Source organism: Melitaea cinxia, chromosome 10 (assembly GCF_905220565.1).
Source record: "Melitaea cinxia chromosome 10, ilMelCinx1.1, whole genome shotgun sequence".
NCBI classification, from domain to species: Eukaryota; Metazoa; Arthropoda; class Insecta; order Lepidoptera; family Nymphalidae; genus Melitaea; species Melitaea cinxia.
The window spans coordinates 9,202,299-9,220,352 of NC_059403.1; the positions used below are offsets into that span (position 1 = coordinate 9,202,299).

An 18,054-nucleotide genomic window follows, 5' to 3' on the forward strand; every position below is an offset into this window, starting at 1 on the left:
AAATAATTAGAAATTATTCGGTACAGACCCCCTCCCCCCTCCATTATGATATTTCGTATTTTTTGCTGGACGCTTTTCGAGTGACTAATGAACTTACTAAATTAGAATATGACAAAAATTAAATTTGCTAAAACTAAATGAGATTCTTCTTATATATAAAATTCTCGTATCACAATGTTAGTTAAAATACCCCTCCGAAACAGCTGGACCGATTTTTATTTTGTGTGCATATCAGGTAGGTCTGAGAATCGACCAACGTCTATTTTAGTGTCTGTTTGTAATATTAAAATAACCGCTTTTTACTTAATGCACGGTACATATACAAAAATAACATTTTTTACAATTTTTGTCTGTCTGTCTGTCTCTGTCTTTCTGTCAGTTTGTTCAGGCTAATCTTTGAAACGGCTGGACCGATTTTGACGGGACTCTCACTGGCAGATAGCTGATGTAATGAGGAGTAATTTAGGTTACTTTATTTTAGAAATTTATTTATTTTATAACTCTGCGAACTGAAAAATAACATTTTTGTTAAATTCCACGCGGACGAAGCCGTGGGCACAGCTAGTAATAATATAAATCATTGCGGAAAATTATTAGCCGGATCTATATCCGAGTAGTAACAACTGACATAGTAGGTAGCGGATGTTTAAGTTACGGAAAGCTAAAAACATAGCTGATGGCATGACTAGTGCTTCTTTTTCAACTGATTATTTGAGTTTAGCGCAAGTTTACTATATTACAATACTTTTTATTTATGAAAACAACAACAGTATTCTAATATTTTTCTTAGGTACAATGTAATTATCACATGTTTTTAAATATCACAGTAGTATTCATCAGTCTTATTATTAATAAAATTAATTACTATTTAATAAATATCACTCTTATACTACAATTTTCATACTATATTATTTTTATAACAATTTCTCATAGAGAAATATTTTAATACTAAAATTATAATTATATATAGCTTCAGGAAGAGTACAGCACAGTCTTGTAGAAAACCCGAAGTCGGTGTTTCAAACTTCAGCATCGTGCGTTTTCCGTACAGTTCTGCTTAATACTTACCAAACACACTTATAAAGTGCAAAAAAGTATATACCTTTTTTTCATTAAAATAATGTTGTTTACAATAACGCAAACTTTACAATCAAACTTTAAAAAACAAGTATAAATCAAATAAGTCCGTGGTTATACATTTAAAACACTGGTCTCAAACACAGGTTCGATCCGCTCGGCAAATAACGTGAAAGAACAAGCGCATCATCTTAGGCGCAGACGTAAAGGCACGTGGAGACGATATTTAATCTTTTACAATCGTACCTGGCTCCGAACGGCGGCTCAACACTTCGACGCGGCGGTGACATTAGTTCATCGTAAACTCCGGCATACCTGTAACAATAAGTAATAAATATATAACTATCTTTAAAATACACACACGATTGTTCCTACAGTAAGCAATTTCTTGCTTGTGTTATAGATAACAGCCGATTAACATAGCTAATTTTTTATGATACAAATACCTATTTAAAAAACAAAAAAAAAAAAATATATATATATATATATATATATATATACAAAGACTTTCGAGTTGTAATGGAACCCACAACCCCCAGAGCAGAAAACAGAATCACTACAAACTGCGCAAATGGGTTAGTAAATAGGCTCTCATAATTTAATATCCATTTTTTCAATAGATATAATTACTAAGAATAAACGTATATACATGGCTCGTATTTTATTACTAATTTCAGAGACACTTTTAATAGTCGTGATACATTCAACATTCCACAACTCAATGTCGAGGACACTGATATCCGTTAAAATTTGAATGAGTTTATGTTAATTTTTAAATAATTTAAAAATTAACATTAGCAATTAAAAACTAAGTTCAAGCTACAACTACAGGCAAAGGACGAAATATTACGAAACAATACTAAACAAGAAAATAAACCTTAGACATCGCCAAGATTTGTTGTAAGTCAAATCTCTAACCCTGCTCTTATAAGAATATATAATGTATGTGTGTAAAATGTATATTATATGATGAAGTTGCACTTGGAATAAATGTGTTGCCACTATACTTGGTTTTAGTTTTGGGTATATGGTACGACTTCTTTGATCGAGCACTAATACGCGGAAATTTTATATTAATATTACGTAAGAGAAAAGGAGAATCAATATAATCTAATATATAAAATTCTCGTGTCGAGGTGTTTGTAGTTAAACTCCTCCGAAACGGCTTGACCGATTATTATGAAATTTTGTGTGCATATTGGGTAGGTCTGAGAATCGAACAACATCTATTTTTCATCCCCCTAAGTTATAGGGAGAGGGGGATTAAAAGGGTTAATAACATATTTGGCAAAACAACGTTTGCGGGGTCAGCTAGTTATTAATAATTTTATATAAAAAGCACTGATCCCTTTCCAGTCGTCAAACATACAATGGTTGAATATGACGAGCAATTCAAGTCAGTTTTTATAAGAAATTTACTCCTGCGATCCAGATTTTTCGAAATTTTCTTGTTTATTTTTTCGATCTTATTAATGATTTTTTTTTATATTGGGGATTCCAAACTACTGAAGCATATTCACGTATAGGTAGCACAAATGATCTATATAAGAGTATGTAAGTCGAGACAAACATAAATTCTCGAGATATTCTCAGAATGAAACCTAACATTCGGTAGGCCTTATCAACTATATACTCTATGTGAAACTCGAAAGATAGCCGTGAATCAACGTATACACCCAGATCCTTGACAGCGGAAACCCTTTCTACAATTTCAAAATTATGGGTTGTCGTTTCCTAGTAAACGTAATTTAAATTAAGACTATTTGAATCATAATACAAACAAATATTATCCAAATCAGGTTGCAAGAGTAACCAGTCTTTTTGGGATTTTATGATTATATGATTTTTTATAGTCATCCGCATAACGAAGAACATTGGACGTCTTAATATTACACATTATATCATTAATATATAAGTTAAATAACAATGGCACCAAATGCGAACCCTGTGGTACCCCAGATGTAACGGGCACAAAAGACGAACAGTAGCCCTTGACGGCTACTGTTCGTCTGACTTCTATGACGAAGGTAGGAATCAATCCAACGCAGGAGGTCATCGTGGATTCCGAGCGCCATAAGTTTATGTAGCGCGATATTTTGTCAAAAGCCTTAGAATAATCTGTATACTCGTATATAACATCAACTTGAAAACCCTGGTCCATGACAAAGCCAATTCAGTGAATAAACTCGCATAAATTAATTTCAGTCGATCTTTTAGAACAAATCCGTGTTGTTCAGGAATGATAAGGGGTCTTATTTGAGGTAAAATGCTATCGTAAATGATCTTTTCAAACATTTTAGCAATTGTATTAAGTTTGGAAATAGGTCTATAATTTGTTACATTATGCTTATCACCTAATTTGAAAATAGGGACGATGAAAGATTCCTTCCGTTTAAGAGGCACGATACCTCTTATGAGAGATTTCCTAAATAGAAACATTAAAGGTTTACCGAATTGTTCCTTACATGCTTTTACATTTACATTACAGCGATCTATTCGAGGCAACATTTTATGTCGATGACAAAAATAGAACAACATTACCTGTGCGGGGAGAGAGAGCGCGGCGGCGAGCGCATGTCGCGACGCGGGGAGCGCGCGGGCGAGAGCGTCGCGAGCGGCAGCGGGAGGTGCGGGAGGTGCGGGCCGTGCGGGCCGGGCGCGTGCGGGCCGGGCGGCGCGTGCGCGGCGAGCGGCGCGGGCGCGGCCGGCGCGCGGCCGGGCGAGCGCGCCGGGGAGCGCAGCGGCGTGCGGTAGCGCAGCGGCGAGCGGTGCCGGCGACGCGGGGACGGCGACCTGTTCCGACAGCGCCAAAATAAATTATTGTGTTTACTCGCATACGCCGCGTTGGCGCAACGGTCACAGCCATGCGCTGGCGGTTGCGGGTTCGATTCCCGCACATGACAAACATTTGTACTGGCCATACAGGTGTTTGCCGTGGTCTGGGTGTTTGTGCAGTCCTTGTGGGTCTCCCCACCGTGCCTCGGAGAGCACGTTAAGCCGTCGGTCCCGGTTGTTATCGTGTACACCTGATAGCGATCGTTACTCATAGTAGGGAATATATCGGCCAACCCGTATCGGAGCAGCGTAGTGGATTAAGCTCTGATCCTTCTCCTACATGGGGAAAGAGCCCTATGCCCAGTAATGGGATATTACAGGCTGAAGCGACTCGCATACGAAAAAACCTGACTTAAACGATAAATAAATACACGTGATATCTCGTTACAACCCCCTCCCTCCTATTCCTGTAATATTTCGTGATGGCCTTCACCGATACTGGACGACCAATAACATAATAATAAATTAGCGATATTTTACGTCGTCCTTTGAATACACCAAAAAAGTATCTGTGATGTATAAGACTATTTGAATGGTGGGTATAGATGGTACTATTTTAATTTTATTAATATCCTTTATGGATGAACACAAGTAGATTTTAAAATTTATCGAATCATTTTTACTCAAACAAAGCACGTAGTTATAATAACGTACCTCGTTAATGACAAAGTTCTCTCGCGGGTGCGACGTCGTCGAGGAGACCATGGAGAACGACGCAAACGGCCACGAGAAATCGATCTTGATCTATAATAATAATAATAATATATTTTATTGCACATTTAAATAAAGAACAAAATTTACATTACAAGCTTTAGGTTTTTCATTCGTCTCAAAATTTTATACAAGAACATACGTACGGCCTACCTGATAATAAGCGGTTACCGTAGCCTATAGATGCCTGAAACATCAGAAGCAACACAAGCATCTTGCCCCGGAGTTCTGGCCACCTTACTCACCGCAGGAGCATAACATTACTTGAAAGCAGCATTATTTTGCTGCGATCTTCTCTAAGGGATTTTGACATTAAATACTTAATAAATAAATAATAATAATTTTAGATGACGTTCTGTTCACAGAAAAAAATAACTTTAAAATTCTCAGACTATAAAGAGACAAATATAATAAACACGAGATTGTGGCGGGTTTAAATACCGGCAAGCATCTTTGAGTATCCGCTTACCACCAGATGAACTGTGGACATTTGTTTACCACCCTAGTGCTATAAAAATATATACATATATAATATTAACTAGCCCGTTGGCGCCGTGTATAGAGATCCTACTTTCTGCTTCAACTGTGTGTGTATGGTAAAATATATTATTCTTTATATATTTACCTAGAATATCGAATCCTGCTAGTAGCGCGGCTTCGGGCACGCACACGCGGAGAACGTGGGGAGCGGGGAGAGCGGGGAGAGCGCTGAGATCGGGGAGAACGCAGAGAGCGGGGAGAGCGCGGGGAACGGGGAGAGCGCGGGGAACGGGGAGAGCGAGGGGAACGGGGGGAGCGCGGGGAGCGGGGAGTGCGCGACCGCGACAGACTGCGCGACCCCGAGTGTACGCGGCGACGCTCCTCCCGCCTCTTCGCACGCATCTCCTTCTCACGTATCATCCTATTGAACGCCTCTAATGGATCTTCTTGCCTGTAAGGACACATTATCACCACATCTCGATGTACAATCATTTTGTTACATGTGTTATCAATGTACCAGTTTTTATACGTGAAAGCTTATTATTTATTAGCCTGTTGTTTAGTTGATATGTGTGATGTTGATTTATTAAATATTAACTAAACTAAACTAACTAACTGAGAGGTAGGGCACAGCAGGAATTTCCTGCTCAAAATATGGAGCAGCCCGACTGGGGTAGTACCTCGACCTTACAGAAGATCACAGCAAAATAATACGGTTTTCAAACAGTATTGTGTTCCTGTTGGTGAGTAAGGTGACCAGAGATGCTTCTGGTGTTGTAGGCGTAAGCTACGGTAATCGCTTACCATCAGGTGAGCCGTACGCTTGTTTGCCGACCTAGTGACATAAAAAAAAAACTAAATATTTAAACAACATAATGTATGACTTAACTGGATACTAAAAATGTGAAATTTACGAACAATTTACCAGTATTCACATTGTAATCACGGCTTTTGGATACATATCGCATTAGAATAAAAACTTTAGATATATTTACCGATTAGGAGAATCCTTAATACCAGGCGGCGGCGGCTGGTAAGGTTCTGGCGGAAAGCGCTCGTATGCTCCCGCGCGTCCATACGCAGGGCTGATGACACATTATAAATATTTAGCACTAGGACACTAGACATTCAACCAAAATAATAAATCACATTTCAGTATGTTATTTGTTTTTATTGACGAATATTTCCTAAAGACGAAATAAAGTTATATGTAAAGGTGCCAAATTTTAAAAATGAAAAATAAGTTATACGTATATGGTATATGTGGTGAAGACTCAAAGTAGATACTCAATCCTGCCTGTATTCCGTCGTTAGTAAAAAAATCAAACTTTTGTATAATTATGCTTTAAAATGTCGCAGATATTTCTTTCATTCTGGAGAAAGCATATGTGAGTATCGCAAGGAAACTCGAATAGATTTTTTAAAATTGACAGGAGAGCTGGATTTAACCGAATCAAGATAAAATGTATTTGAGGTTGTGCCCATAAATCAAAATGAACCTGTCTTAGTGTCATAAACATTTATGACAATAACCGGCGTCCTCTTAAACAATATGATTTATCCTAAAGGGTCGTCCATTAATCACGTGGTGTTTTTTAAAAACTTTTTGGACCCCCTACTAGGTTTCAAGCTCCCCCCTTCCCATATCAAGATCTATCTATCTATTTATAAATCTATTTTTTTTTGCTGCTAAGTACTTCGTAGTAATTCGCAGAAAATTGTATTTAAATACAAGTACGAGTACAATTTGATTAAATTTTGAAAAAATAAGCATTATAATACAAATTTCTAGACAGTCATTAAGGTTGTTGGTTGTTTTTTTTTTTCTGAAATAGCGCGTTTAGCGTAAAATAAATACACGTGATATCTCAATGTAACCCCCCTTCATCCTTGTGATATATCGTGAAGGTTTTCCGAGCCCCCCCCCCCCCCCCCTTTCTTCGAGCCTCACGTGATTAATGAACGACCCCTAAAGCTGTCAATACTTATTGGAAGATTCCAGCAAATTGACGACATTGATTATATGTTGTTTTTTAATTATTATATTATGCGCTTACTCTTGTTATTATTGACTAGATCTTCACTGACATGGGGTTGTCGGGAGTATATTTTATTGAAACAATAAATAATAATTGCTACATATTCGTACGATTCATTTTGTTACATTTGTATATCCTTGCAGTTTGTGTTAATGTTGCGTTGTACAAATTTAAAAAATTAGATTAATGGCCGTAATTTTGAAATTAAATAGGTTAGAACTATTTATTTATTTTTTTTTTTTTTTTTGTACGAAATTATGTCGATAAACGCTCTAATTTTGAGCTTAGATAATTCGACGGCTCTTAATCTAAAGACTTACCGAAATATTTTCTTATTAATTACTCACTCTCAAAAGTTTCGAAAAAACGACAACATTTTTTTGAATAATAATACATTTTTTTTAATTTTACAGACAATCAAAGGCTGAAGCTTACTTGTTAAAATGCACCGGCGGAGGCACTGCTGGCATATAAGGAGGTGGGCCTCGATTGTATATCACCTGAAATAAATAAGACTATTAGTTACTTGTATTAAACATAAGTTAATTCCTTTTTTTTACTAGGACATAAATAAAAAATAAAGTTTCCAAAGTAATAGTGATGCGTTCAGTTCTCGTTCAATCAGATGAATGAACAATGAGTGTGAATAGTTAATCATTTCAAACTATAAAAGAATATTATTTCTATTTTACAATAAAATGGTATAAAAGTGCTCTGATATAAGTTACTAGTAGTATGTAACTACAATCAGTTTTTTTACGGCTTATTACAAAGCGCGGCGCGGCGACTAGTGCCAACACCTTGCCGTGCCAAGCCTTGTTTGTAATTCGGCTTCTAACCTCTGGTCTGATAAGTAGCACGAATGTTTTTTCTGCGCTCACGCTGTTTAGTTATTGTTTTTGTTAAGTTTTTCGTTACGTTGTGTTTGTAGTAATCGTTGTGTATATTTGTTGCTATATTTTTTCTGCGCTCACGCTGTTTAGTTACTGTTTTTGTTAAGTTTTTCGTTACGTTGTGTTTGTAGTAATTGTTGTGTTTATTTGTTGCTATATTGTTTCATACAAACGATATGGATCCTCACCCAAGCATGGCAAACCAAAGCTTGTCTACAAGAAAGAAGAGACCACGGATTGCTTTAAGTGTTACCGAAAAACTTATGATACAAAACGTCTACAAACACGTATTTGAGGAGAAAGCTGCTTCACTATTACCTATTGAGGCTCCCGAAAAAAAAAAAAAAGAATGTGTTTCGGAAACAGCTGACATTTTGGGAATTGGTGTGACCTCAGTTTACAGTGTATTAAAAGAATACAAACAAATGAACAATTTAGGTCTCCCGAGCAACGTGGACCGAAACACAGTTTCAAAGATAAATTAGACGATTTTTTACTTTTGCTGCTATAAGGCGAAAAGTACATCAATTTTTTATGCAAATGAGTCACCCACCATTATAAAGGTAACTTAAACTTTATTCCTTCTACTGCATTATATTCTGTGTCCACCATAATGTTCTTTGTAAAACCAAAGTATTAGATTGCGTAGACTTCCTTACTCAAAAACTTCTTTTTATTACTTAACAGATTCTTAAAGTTGTTAATGAAGATCCAGACTTACCCAATTTTTCTTGGAGTACATTAAGAAATGTTATGAAACATTTAAATTTCAAATATGTCACAAAATCAAGACAAAGCATTTTAATTGACAGACAGAACATTATTTTATTGCGCCAGCGATACCTTCGGAAAATTAAAGAGTATCGAAGGGAAGGAAGGTATATTTATTACAAAGATGAAACCGGGATCAACGAAGGTAAATACAATTTTCTGTTTTCTTTACATTAAATAGTACTTTCAATAATTAATTGATATTTTTCACTATCTTGAAGGTGATGCACCGAAGAAGGTATGAATCCCGTCCCGCCATTATCGTCCCGCCAAGCCGTCTTAGATGGCTTGACCACTGACTTAAAACAGCTTTCAGGATAAAACAATTAATTATCAAATATTAATTATTCAAACCATTAATTATCGGCCATATAGGCGGCGAAGAAGTATTCGTAGAAGACAGCTTATTAATATTTGAAGTAAAAAAAATAAAGAAGATTAGCATCAAGAGACAAATACCGATTCCTTTGAGAAGTGGTTTAGGGAGGTCTTGCCAAAACGAAAACCAAATTCCGTAGTAGTGATAGATAATGCCCCCTACCACTCCAGAAAACTAGAATCGCTGCCTAAAATGTCTTGGACAAAACCTAGAATACAAGAGTGGCTAACGAGCAAAAAAATTTCATTCGAAGCAACAATGGTTAAAGCTACTCTTATAGAATTGTACGGCAGCACAAACAAGAACATTGCGATAAGTATGTTGTGGACGAGATGGCAGCGCAGATTGGGATAAATGTATTACGTCTGCCCCCATACCACTGTGAGCTCAATCCCATTGAGTTGCTATTGGCGCAGGCTAAAGGATATGTTGCAAGAAATAACAAAACCTTCAAAATTACAGAAGTAACCTTTTTAAGCAGGACTTCAACATATCACACCTGAAAAATGGAGTAGCTGCGTGTCTCATATAATTAAAAAAAGAAGACAAAATGTATGGTCTCGAACACATGATCGACATTGTTTCAGACAGATTTATAACTAATGTCACCGAAAGCGATAGTGATGATTTTTCATCTGATGATGAATAAAAACAAATTATGTAATAAGCGATGTTTTTTCTTTTCATTATCTACCTATAATTGTTATATTTTATACATCTATAGTTTCAACTACATGATGTATTGAAAATAGGACAATCTTACAAGTTTCCTCGCAATGTTTTCCTTAATGTTTAAAACATTCGGTATTCAGTATAGGTAGATACTATAGGAACATAATCGTCGAAAACTCGTTGGTATGTACAAAGCACAACTAAAATTCGAAGCCTGTACCCGATATTGGCAGTTAGGCACACTAACTATTCACTAGACAATCGAGGCAATTTCATTCAGTCAGGAGTTTTTTCAATCATTCACTTTGTCACAGCACTATTTTTATTTCATCAAAAAGTGACAACACAGCAAACGTCAGTTGACTTCGTCTAATTAAAAATACGACTATAGGTTATGACGCCGCTGGCCGGAAACTATACTAGTCGATAAACTTAGAATATAGGTCCTTATATATGAAAATGGCGTTTTGGCGTGTGGCCAATTTGATCTCAAATATTTCCTCTTTGGTTAAGAATTCCAAATTCAAATTTATACAGCTATTTACTCAGGCATTTGCGTTTCGAAAACCTATTTAATTCATTTGATTTTCCTTTTTTGTTTCTCATTTTTCAAGTGCATAGATAGCAATGGTACATACTTTGATTAATTAAATATATTATATACTGGGTGTGCCCGCGACTTTGTCCGCGTGGAACTTAACAAAAAAGTTATTATTCAGTTCGCAGAGTTATAAAATAAATAAATTTTTAAAATTAAAGTTGCCTGTGTTACTCCTTCTTCTTCAGGGTTAATGGCTTATTATGTTATGGCTGGTTATGTCATTCCTTAATAGATCAGCTATCTGTCAGTAAAAGTCCCGTCAAAATCAGTCCGTTTCAGAGATCAGCACAAAACGGTTATTTTTAACAGACTTCAAAAAAAGGAGGAGGTTACTCTCCATTCGACCGTATATATGTGTATATATATATATATATATATATATATATATATATATATATATATTTTTTTTTTTTTTTTTTTTTTAATGTATGTTCGGAGATAACTTCGTCGTTTATGAACCGATTTTGATAATTCTTGTTTCGTTGGAAAGAAGATATCCCTGATATATATGATAAGAAAACCAGGACCTGATGATGGGATCCCAGAGAAATCGAGGAGAAACTCTCGAAAAGACGCATAACTTTTTACTGGGTGTACCGATTTTAATGATTTTTAATTTAATCGAAATCCGATGTTTATCATGTGGTCACATTTAAATTTCATCGAGATCTGATTACAACTTTTAAAGTAATCTTTGATAATGCGTATTTACTCGACAATTTTCTTGTCTACCTACGTTGTATTACTTGTCGATATAATTGAAGACGGTTTTTCTTCGTTTGCCTGCAAACACAATTATAATATTACAAACAGACACTCCAATTTTATTTATTTGTTTAGATATATTAAAAAATCGACTTTATGTTCCGACCATACAAAACGCCAATTTCATATGTAAGGACCTAATAGTAAAAAGTATGATCCTCAGCAAAATGGGCACGGGTTTACTAGTTATAAAGAAACTAACCTGTGACGACATCGGATCTCTACGCTCATCGATAGTCGGGGTACTGGCACGTTGTTCATCTACTCTTGGTATCTAAACAATAATAAAAAAAAACATATATTTATTATTACTCTTATCAAAATCAAAAATAACTTTATTCGAGTAGGCTTCAATAGTACTTTCAAATCATCATTTTGCAAATTTAAATGTTAGTTTCTTTTTTCTCAAGTAAAGCTACCACCAATTTGGAACGTAGATTCTGCAGAGAGGAATCGGCAAGAAACTCCGCAGTTACTTTTTCGAAAATAATATATAAACTGTGTTTTAGTAAGAATTTGTAATATCTTGCATGAAATACAGCGTCACTAAGTTTACACATCTTTATCAACTATCTAGTCCTGCACCGAATGATACGCTTTACAATTAATTTCTTTTCAATATAGAGAATAGAAACTTATGTTGAGACAGTTAGAAAATTGATTATGGGATTTTATTATACATGCAAATGCCATTACATTCCGTAGTCGGAAACTTGAGAGTAACAAATTTGTTATTCTTTCTCCTGTATATCAAAACAATCAATATGTTTGTGAATATATATAATATTGTTATAACTATCACTTCAGTCTATCGAAGTCCACTGCTGGACATAGGCCTCCGCAAGTTCACGCCAAAAATGCGTGAACTCATGTGTGTTGCCCATAGTCACCATGCTGGGCAGGCGGGTTGGTGATCGCAGGGCTGGCTTTCTAGCACCAAAGACGCTGCTGCCCGTCTTCGGCCTATGTATTTGAAAGCCAGCAGTTGGATGGTTATCCCGCCATCGGTCGGCTTTTTGAGTTCCAAGGTTGGTAGTGGAACTGTGTTATCCCTTAGTCCCACCTTACAACACCCACGGAAAGAGAGTGGATGGCTATATTTTTTACCGTCGTAACCACACAGCACATCTATTCTATTGTTATAAATATATTGCGACGCAATAGTTAATGTCTACCTTATGAAAAACATCACTTAGGAAGACTCAAGCTCCATGATCGTAAATGCCGTGAATAGCCCTTTTTTGCAAAATAAATACTCTCGATATCTATAACATTACCCCACAGTAACAGACCGTAACTTCAGTACTGCATGTAAGATAGGATTCAGCAAGAAATATATTTCTCAAAATATGGAGCAGCGCTACTGAGAAAGTATCTCACCCCTCATAATATCATAGCTAATAATAAATAGGACTGCGCTCAAAAAGTGCCGTGTTCCTGTGATGAGTAAGGTAGCTAAAGCTCCCGAGGATGCGTTGTGTTGATCGGACATTGAAGTTGTCTATAGGCTACGCCAACCGGTTTTTATCAAGTGCTCGTTTACCACACTGGAGTTTTAAAAAAACTAATGTTTAGCTATGCTTACATTTATAGGTGGTCCGTCGATATTGGGTTTAATCGCTGGTGGTGGACCTGGAACAATAAGTATTCTCAACAACAAGTGACACACAAAAAAATAGATAAAGATATAAAATGAGTGCTTATTAAATCAGTGTTCGACATAGCTATATAGCAAATAGCACGCCATTTTATTTATAAGGATCATCCATAAATTACGGTAAACAAATTTAGCGATTTTTGCTCGATTGCACAACGTAAAAAACTTAATAAATAGTGACGTATGGTGATAAATTAGTTGTAACTAAAGCTGTTCTAATAAGTTGTTAAAAGTGCCAAATAATATTCGATTGTAAGAAAAAATCTAATGTATAAAATTCTCGCGTTGTTGTATATGTTGCCAAACTCCTCCGAAACAGCTGGAGCGATTTCATATAAAACAAAGAGGGTAAACGAGAAATATCAAGTAGCCGACAACAGTCAGATGAATGCGGTGACCGCTGCGCGGGGGGCGAGCGAGCTCCTGTCAATGAAAATCTTTGACAGGAGACGACTCCATGCTATTTTTGATATGTACGATTTTATTTTTGTGTTACCCACACATTAGCAATCCTAAACATTTTTGATATGATACAATTTTTGATACGAGTAATTTCTCAATCAAAAGTATAAAAAAAGATTTAGAATTCCTAATGTGTGGGTATCAGAAAAATAAATCGTAGATATTAAAAAAAAATTAAAAATACCTACACTACAACCGTTGCACGTCCATGCACTGGCGAAACATAATTGTGTTTAAAAAAACCGACTTCAATTACATCGACAAGTAACATATCGTAGGTAGACGAAAAAACAGTCAATTAAATACGCATTTTTAGATATAACCCAAAAACTACTTGTCAGATCGCAATCAAATTTAAATGTAACCACACGACACACACTACCTTTTTATTAAAACAAAAATCATGGAAATCGGTCTACCCAGTCAAAAGTTCTAAGGTTCTGAATCAAATTGAGAACCTCCTCCTAATTTGATCGCCAACGAACTTACTCGGCGGTTTTCAAGCACGCGTACTTAGTGTGACACACCAGCGAAAAAGGTCGTCGAGCCACAAGTTCGCGCAAGTCTATCGCCTCCTTTACTCGCACGTCTATCACCCCCTTAAGAGACGGGAAGGTGGCTCGCGCGTGGTGGGATGGAAGAAGCATATCAGCGACGCGCACCGGATGGCCAGGATGCTATATAATGAGTGATATATGGTAAACCTAAATCTGGTCTTGTTTATCACGAGATGGCTGAAAGTAGAAGAAAATTTAAATCACAATTAAACTGGTCTTGCTAAGAAACACTTTAACAGTGCTTTTCGTGGATTTCGGCGTGAGACAAGTAAGGCGAATATACGGCCTGGGCTAGCGGTGAAATTCGATAGCACAAGCAATCCCAAAGACACAAAGATAACACATTTTTGTGTTCAATCACAGCTGGGCCCTCTAATGGAGGTACACAATGCTGACATGGACGAGAAAAGTGATAGGGTCGCATTCCTTCCCGAAGAGATATATAGAGTGATACGGCAAATGGACAGAGGTAAATCTCCAGGCCACGATGACCTCAACAATGAGGACCTCCAGCACGGTGGATCTCTTATCTTTAAACTGTTGGCTCTTGTTTTGTCGGTTCATGTCGGTTGTCATGTTGACGGCATAGGTTTCAATAATCTAAGTTATACAGACGACATGGTGCTGCTTACTGCGTCAATTAGTGAAATGAGAAAACAGGTACAGACGTGTGAAAATTACGCGTGTCGTAATGACTTAAAATATAATGTTCCGAAAAGCCAACGCATGCTCTTTGAAGCCGTCGTAACAAATGCCCTCAGAATATCCCACCTGTGCTCCCCTGGTGTAACCTTGAAAATGGTAGAGCAATTCAAGTGTTTAGGGCCTATAACCAACAGCCTCAGGAATGATGCGTATATTGAGGGTTGAGCGGAGGGCACTGTCAGTTGGAGCGAACATGGTGGCTCGAAAGTTTACTGGTTGCTCAGCCCAAGTAAAGATAACACTTTTTAGAGCATACTCCACCTCGTTGTTTACGTGTAGCTTGTAGGCTGATTATACAACGAAAATATACAGTGATCCTAATCTCTGTCTCCTCTATAATAATGCATTCAGAATACTATCGGGGCTGCCCCGATACTGCAGCGCCTCAGACATATTTGCAGATGCAAAAACCGACTGCTTCCACACCAGCATGCGTAAACAATGCGCATCTTTTGTGCGTAAGGGGCAGCCCAAACAGTGTGCTGAAAATGATCGTAGAACACTTTGACTGCTTTTACCTCCGGCATTGCTGCATGAAACACATCTTGCTGTATAAATGCCGGAGCAAAAGCTTTAAATTGAGAACATTTGATATTTTGTCTGTAATTAGTTGTTTTAATATAATGCATTATTGTTAATTATTTTATTTGTTACAATTTATTATTATTATTTTGATTATTAAATATTATTGTAATTGTAAAACTGTTGTGACATTTAAAAGAATTTAGTTGTATTGGTTTTGTTGTTTTTATCCATTGTACGACGAATTGTTTCTTATATACAAGAAATATGAATCTGTCGGTTTGCGTGGTGCGTGAAAAAAAAAATGTTTTTCAAACTGTCAGATTAAGGAATTTTCTACATATAATTGTCAGATTTTAGGTCAGTACGACGAGAACATCAAGATGAAGAGTCTGTACAGAATAATAAAATCTGATGCGCTCAAGTTTTTTTCTAATAATCGTTTGTTTTTACTAATTTGATCAATTGCCCTAACCCTACGTTCGATTCGTTCATATAAAGGGCTCAAGTATAGTTGGCGAGTGCTTCACAAGGTGCATGGCTACCCACATTATGTTACTTTGGCGCGCTTGAATCAATCCCAAAATCTCCGTTAGGGCTCCCCTATGATTATAAAGGATATTTCAAAGTTTCACATAGATTTACACAAAGACAATGAAATAATTTGTAGCCAAGAAAACTATGAAAAAAAGAAAGAATAAAGAAAGACGAGTATGTAGAGAAACTGAAAGAAAGTTTTAAAAGCATAGAAGAGATAGGTGTGATTAAAGATTTGTGGGGATACATTTAATAAAAGGGTCCTGAATGTTGCTATAGAGGTATGCGGGGTATCTAAAAGAAGGAAAGGAAGAGAGAGCTATAATGTGTGGATGGATAAAGATGTACAAAAGGCTGTGCAAGAAACGAAGAAAGCGTGGTTGAATTGGTTAGCAACAGAAGCTAACCAAAAAGTTCAAAAGGCAACGGAAGACGAGAAGAACGAAGTATAAAAGATTGAAATTAGCGGCGAAGGAAGTCGTGTCTAGAAAGAAAGAAGAACGAAAGGATGATTTTGATAGAAGGCTCACTGAAGATTTCTAGTCAAACATCAAGTTTTCTGTAAAACCATCAAAACAGCCAGAGAAAAAACCTCTACCTCGGAACGGAGTACAATCAGGAGTCAAGATGTTAAAGAGATGGAAAGAGTATTTTGAATGTTTGTTTGAAAGAGAGGAAGTGCAGGTACAACAAACAGCACCTTCCATGGCGAGTATAAATGTTGATGAAAGTGAGATAAGCATGGATGAAATAGTGAAAGCGTTGAAAAGTATGAGATTAGGTAAGGCTGCAGGGTATGACAGAATTAACGTCGAAATGCTGAAGGCTGGACATGGCATAGTGGCTAGCCAGCTGTACCGCCTTTTCAATTTGTGCTGGCAAAATGGGCTAGTACCGGGAGACTGGTGCAAAGCCGTAATCGTCCCATTGTACAAGGGAAAAGGGTCACGGCAGGACTGCATAAATTACCGCGGTATAAGCCTCCTTAGCGTCGTCGGTAAATTGTATGCAAAAGTGTGATTGAGAGGTTTGTGAATAAAACAGACGAAAAAGTATGGGGTGCACAAGCGGGATTTGGAAAAGGAATGGGATGTACGGATCAGGTCTTTTCTTTGCGGTGCATAGCCGAAAAGTGTTTGGCTAATAACAAAAAAGTCTATAGCGCGTTCGTGGATGTAGAAAAGGCCTAAGATAGAGTGATGAGGAATGAATTGTGGTCAGCATTGTCCGTGAATGGTGTGGGCAGTATCCTCTTTATAGGGATTCTAGTGCTTGTGTGAGAATAAACGGGGCATACGCTGAATGTCTTAATATCGAAAAGGGTGTTAGACGGGGATGTGTAGCGTCTGTTTAATCTGTTCATGGACAATCGTTTGACAGATTTAAAAGAGAATAAAAGTGGGTTGAGAATGAATAAGTTACTCGTCAAATGTCTTCTCTATGCTGATAACCAAGTATTCGTTGTGTCTTCGGCTGAGAAGTTGCAGGAGATGGTAACTGCTATGAGTGGAGCTTTTGTAAGAAAGGGTATCAAGATGAATGTAAAGAAGACAAAAGTGATGGTGTTTGAAAGAGATGAGGCAGTGAAAGACTGCAACATCGTGATTGGAGATGAACAAATTGAACAGGTGAATGAGTTTGTGTATCTGGGTTCAAAGTTTACAAGAGATGGAAAGTGTGAGAGTGATTTTGAAAGAAGAGTGAATGCAGGAAACAGGTCGAATGGAGCTTTGCACTCATTTATGAGCAGTCGGAAGGTGTCTAACAAGGCTCGTTTGGCTGTGCATGAGGGGGTGTTGGTTCCGACACTCATGTACGGAAGTGAAAGTTGGGTATAGCAGAAGAAACATAAAAGCAGAATAAATGCAGTTGAGATGAGAGCGTTAAGAAATATGATAAAAGTTAAACTGAGTGAAAGGATAAGAAATAGTGAGATAAGGAAACGTTGTGGTCTGAAAGAAGATATAGTGACAAAAATTGAGAAAGGTATGCTCAGATGGTTTGGTCATGTCGAGAGAATGAGTGAAGAACGATTGACGAAAAAAGTGTATAATTCGAGTGTGAATGGAAGGGTTTGAAGGGGTAAACCTAGGCGGACGTTCCGAGACCAAATAGGGGACATCTTGAAAAAAGGCCAGGTCAAGAGTACCCTTAACCGAATAGCATGTATGAAAAGAATAATGAAAGTGGACGAAGCGAAAGAAGTATGTAAGGATCGTAGCAAGTGGAAAGAAGTGGTCTCTGCCTACCCCTACGGGTAAGAGGCGTGATTATATGTATGTATGTATGTATGTGAGAAAACTATGAGGTATGTCATTATTCAAAACCACTAAATAATTCAATAATTGTATTTGCTCGCAAACGACAAAAAACGAAATTCAATTACATCGA

The 18,054-nt window shown here is 37.0% G+C and overlaps 2 long non-coding RNA genes across 2 annotated transcripts; both read right to left on the minus strand.

Moving 5' to 3' along the window:
* Window positions 1-811: 811 nt before the first annotated feature.
* Window positions 812-3,678, minus strand: LOC123656860. Its single transcript, XR_006743612.1, has 2 exons — window positions 3,619-3,678; window positions 812-1,392 (listed from the first exon to the last, which is right to left on the minus strand). It is a non-coding gene; the product is annotated as an uncharacterized LOC123656860 (long non-coding RNA).
* Window positions 3,679-7,412: 3,734 nt separating this feature from the next.
* On the minus strand, window positions 7,413-12,956 carry LOC123656858. Its single transcript, XR_006743611.1, has 3 exons — window positions 12,809-12,956; window positions 11,426-11,497; window positions 7,413-7,642 (listed from the first exon to the last, which is right to left on the minus strand). It is a non-coding gene; the product is annotated as an uncharacterized LOC123656858 (long non-coding RNA).
* Window positions 12,957-18,054: the final 5,098 nt, after the last annotated feature.